Source organism: Triturus cristatus, chromosome 2_1 (genome assembly GCF_964204655.1).
Source record: "Triturus cristatus chromosome 2_1, aTriCri1.1, whole genome shotgun sequence".
NCBI lineage: Eukaryota > Metazoa > Chordata > Amphibia > Caudata > Salamandridae > Triturus > Triturus cristatus.
The window spans coordinates 190,444,464-190,449,623 of NC_140581.1; positions in this window are offsets into that span (position 1 = coordinate 190,444,464).

Genomic DNA, 5,160 nt, shown 5'->3' on the forward strand with positions numbered 1-5,160 from the left:
GCCCTCTCACTGTATCAGATCCAAACCTGTTATTCTCAATCTCTGTCTGCACCATAATCCATTTAACCCAAATGGTCAAAGTTAATTCTAAAACTGGAGCATAAGTTTCATGAATGATATCATCATCTTTTATTTTTGAGTTGTAGCAGTTTATTTAATCATACATTCATAAAAGTTTCAGGTCTTCAAAATAAAGAAAAATCAACCATTCTAATTATACAACATACTGTAGTATAGGCCTCCATATTACAAATTTCTTAACAACTTTAAAATCTCCCTAAGGAAAAAGCTCTATCAGCAGAATGTTTTTAACTAATTAAATTAATTGCTGTGATCCGTGTAACAACTGCATATTTAAAAAAAGGTCATCAATTCATTAAATATTGATTTGCAAAAATAGGGCAATCAATTATCACGTGTATTACATCACATTTAGCATTATCATGACATACACACTTTCCACTGTTCTTTATTTAAGAAATGATTAGACCATTCACCTTTCAGTCTGGATTGATTCCGAGTTGGACTCTTAATATCTTGCTCAAAGGCATTTTTTTTTTTTTTTTTTTTTTTTAAAAACCTTTATTTGTGCATAGTAAAAGAACAAATACGGGCCTACAACCATCCGGCCGGCCACAATACGGTTAAGCACTGAGTCAAACATTACATCCCTTGTGCATTGATGATCAAGCTTAGCTACGATTCACGAGGTATACACTGGAGAGATCCTTGACACCAGGGGAAGGAGAAGTGAAGGTTAATTTTAAGGTTTTTAAAATAATTTTTTCGAGAAAAAGTCAGTAAAGGATAGAACCAAGGAGATTCGAGTCCGCAAGATGGCTTCACCACACAGGAGAGCAGCAGCATCATTAAAACGACCATAGAAATTCTCAGACAGTGAGGCGGTGCAGTTAGATAACAGGATAGTCACGTGAGTAAATAGACACCCCTCCAAAGCCGCCCCCACTCAATCCACCCCACACCCGGACCCCGAATCGAAACAAGTATAGCGCAGAGACATAGAAGAAAAAGGCCCATAGAACTGAAAAAAAAAAACAGTGAATTACCCCCCCACCCTACACCAATGCGGAGGCTACGGCCTGCCCCCCCCCAGCATAGTGCCTGTCGCCCAATGAACCCGAAATATAGACAAGAGAGAAAGTAGGAATATAATGAAGAAAATAAGAAAACAAGAAAGAAAGAAAGCGGGGAGGAGCCCCACGTAACCTCGGAGCGCCCGGGACCACCGGCCAGCCACGCCTCCACACACTGAAAACCCACTATACCCAAAAGCGATCGTGTGAAGATAACGTGTCACAGCAATTTAAATGAAGGCAGACAATTCGCGACGAGTGCGCACAACATATGCAAACAGTTCCAGTCCGAGTCCAGTCCAGCCGTGAAACCATGGTGATATAACTCAACCTAGCCCTGGCCCGATCGCGGGCTTAAGATTAGACCAGCCCCCACATGAAGGCCCCGCATCCCGTGCAGACAAAGACAATATGGCCGCTGGGGAGAAGATGGAGAAGTAGAGTCACAAAATGGCCGCCGATCGGCTATTGAGGTCCCCTTGTGCACCATATAAAATCCAGACCTGGCCTGTAAAGTACACGAGTTCCACATACAAGAAGCCGTAGGCCACCGTGAACGATTCCTCGAGGACGTCAGGTGTCGCTCAGCTGGATACTCTTGCGGGCGCGGTGGGGCAGGCAACAACAAAGCAGGCAGCGATGAGCGGGGAAACAAAGTATCCGCAATTGAGCAGGAGAGCGATTGATCCTGGATACCGGGAAAGCCAGTTGCAGACACCAGCGTAGCACGGTTAGCACGGTTATACACAGTCATTGCGGCCCCGCAAGAGGACAGAAGCACCGGCCGACCCATGTCTTGTTGATAACAAACGGGGCGCTCACGACCCGCCGCCGACAGTATGGAGTCGAACCGCTCACTCAGTGTTTGCAAGCCAGCACACAATTGCAGACGAAAGTCCCGCAGGGCAGCCAGAACGGAGCCGCATGTCAGCGGAAGCTGCGCCCCCACATCGGCAGCAATCCGGGACGGCACTGTGGAGCTAGAGTCAGGTAGAGGGAGGGCGAGGCGGGTAGCGGGCGAGACCGGAGCATCCCCCCCCAGCAGCAGGCAGGCAATCAACGCCATGTTTTACCGCTGAACGGTGCAGTGGCCAGGGGGGGGTCGTTACAAGGAGGCAATTCCCATCAGGTCTGCGCCGCAACAGGTGAAAGCCAACAGTCGCTTCCCCTCCCTCGGGCTCTCTGTGGCGCCGACTAGGCAATAGAAGAAGGGGGTCTCCAGCCTCCCACAGCGCGGTCCACAGAGCGGGCCAGAAGACCCGCCACACCGGGGCTTACCCTATAGCTCCAGCCCGTCAGGTGCAGGGCGCAGGAGGTGTCCGGGCTTCTCTCCCCCGGCTCATCTGGCGACAGTCCGTGGTGTGAGGCGGGATCGGGACCGCGGGGCTCAGGTTTGCGCCAGCGGGTCCGGTGACTGCGGAGCTTCCAGGGGGCCGGCCAAGGCCACAATAGAGCAGGGGTCCAGTGCGAAGTACAAAGGCACCAAGAACTCCGGCATCCGGGCGGGCTAAGACTCCGGGAAAGCGGCGGCGCGGTCAGCGCGTCGTCGCACACGGTGCACCTCGAAAATCGGCGAGGATAGGGATCAGGATGATAGTCCGAGGCCAAGGGCCGACGGAGCCGGGCGCTCAAGCGTCTGCTCCGGTCGCCATCTTGGCTCCTCCCCCTGCTCAAAGGCATTTGAGAGGGAGATTATTCACATAATGAAACACACTATTCGCTCCCAACCAATCTGTGTTTTTTAGCAAGACAGTCCTCATCCATTTTTTCTCAAAAGATAATCCATAATGCATGTTTAATTGCAGGCATCTGACTTGAGTTTATTGCTTTACAGTTCGCAAAAGGAGATGTTATTAATCTTACAGGTTGACACACATCCCTACCACCTGATTCAAGAGTTTTCCAAGAAGTATAGGTCTTGCTGGTTTCACCCATGGGTTTATTATCTGTTTCTCTGCAGCGGCTTCTGCTCCCGGGAAGCAGTGGTGGGACGGGCAGGGGGAGTTAAAAAATAAAAATAAATCACTTACCTGCTGGCCGGCATACTGCCCGGCCACCACCTCTCCTCTGTCATCTCCATCCTCTTCCTGGCTTCTGTGTGACTGTGAGCAGGAAGCACCCAGGCTCCCCTTTACCGATCGCAACGCTGCAATGCAGCATTGTGATTCGTCTGAGCGCTGTGGTTTATTGCTCAGACGGGGAATGGGAGCCTGGGCATGTTATCCACCCAGGCTGTAAGGCGGCCTGGGTGGAGAGCATGAAAAGTGCACATGACAGTTTGGCCGGCCCTAATTGGCCAGCCATACAGTCATGGGCATTTAGAGAGTGCCACCACTCCTCCCCCCTGTGCTGCCCAGCCTAGCCCTGCCCCGCAAAACTGCCTCAGCACGGAAAAGAGTCATTTTGAATTCACATAGAATTTGTAAATTGCTGACAGTAGTTGATCGTAATTTGATGTTATTATGAGTAGGATCAAACATCCGAATTTAGACCACAAGAAATGAGGCAGTGATTCGCAAATGTGGTAGCACATGGTAGCTAACGACAAGGTGGATTCAGTCACTGAATCCACCTTGTCGTTAGCTACCATGTGCTACCAGACTGAATCCACCTTGTCGTTAGCTACCATGCTGTTTTGCAGTTGTCCGCTGCCGCTGAGATACTGATTAAGGGTTTGATTTATACCTGTGTGCTACCACATTTGCAAATCACTGCCTCAATTCTTGTGGTCTAAATTCAGATGTTTGTTTCAATTCAGAAAGATACTGATTGTGGGCTTTATTTCAACCCGTGTGCTATTACATTTGCGAACTACCTTTTAAAATCCTTGTGGCCCACTTTGGATGCCTACTTTCTACTCATATAGAATAACGTGGATTGATTGAACTGAATAATCCATACGAGTCTGTATACACTCCCCAAAGGGCCTAGTAATTGAAATAGTTTGGTCTACTTGAAATTACCAGATATTCCTAGTAAGCCCTGAGGAAGTTCCCGAGGCACTAGGGAACGAAACGCGTTGGCTGTGTGCTGGTTTTAATCAAACAACTTTAACTAAAAGAAGACCTTTTTTGAACTACAAGTGTGTTCCCTGTCTGACTTCCATCAGAGCGCACCTTCCTTTCTTGTGGAAAAGATTGGCATGCTCGCAAGAAAATCAGCGACACTGCTGGGTCTGAAGAACACAGATGAATTACTATGGCCTTTTAATTATCTCAAAGTAGACCCTTCACCTCGCAGCACCCCCTCTGTGCAAAGAGGGATCCTTAAACTACACTGCGTGGATGACAGGAGCAGTGGAGCCAAAGTGCCTCTTAAAGTGCAAAAAATGTTTTGCTCCAAGAACTGCAGGACTGCACGGTCTGAGAAACCTTTGCAACCCCCCAACCCCACACACACACACACACCAGTAGAAGGGCATCCATTAGCGAACACAGAGGATGAATTGGGGCAAGGGGTGTTTTACAAGTCAGAAAGAACAGTAAACCATCCCAAACAAATGTGATTTAGACGAAACAAAAAGGAGTGGAGGGCACCGTTAACTTGATGGAATAATAAGACTATCATTTTACAAACCTGGCTGCTCGAATAAAAGTCATGATAATGACTCCCCCTCTGCCGCCTGCGTTGTCCTAATTAGCCCTAGAGCCCCTTGGCTGCACCATTGTCATGATTCAGGATTTCTGTGTGCAATAGTCTGATATCAGCTTTTGGGTGAAGGTAATGTAACAAGGCTCAGAAGTCTGTGGTCGAAGGTGAGCTCTAAGTTCCTTGACAAATTTCCCGCACCTCGATAAGGCTCTTGCACCAGATTGGGTGTAACATAACGATGATGCCTCCAGACAGGTAGGAACCGCCTGTGTCAGATAGAGTGGCTTCAACAGAAACCTCCTGGGGGCATCCAGCTTGGGACAGCAGCACAGCAGATGCAGCCATGATCCACTCCTAATGTTCCATAGCCTGCACGCCCCTTTCACACCCTGATGGGCCCTTGCTGGGCTGAAGTCGGCCACTCGTAACCCTAGTAGGCGTATATACGGGATTTCTCTCCACGTCTGTCCATTGA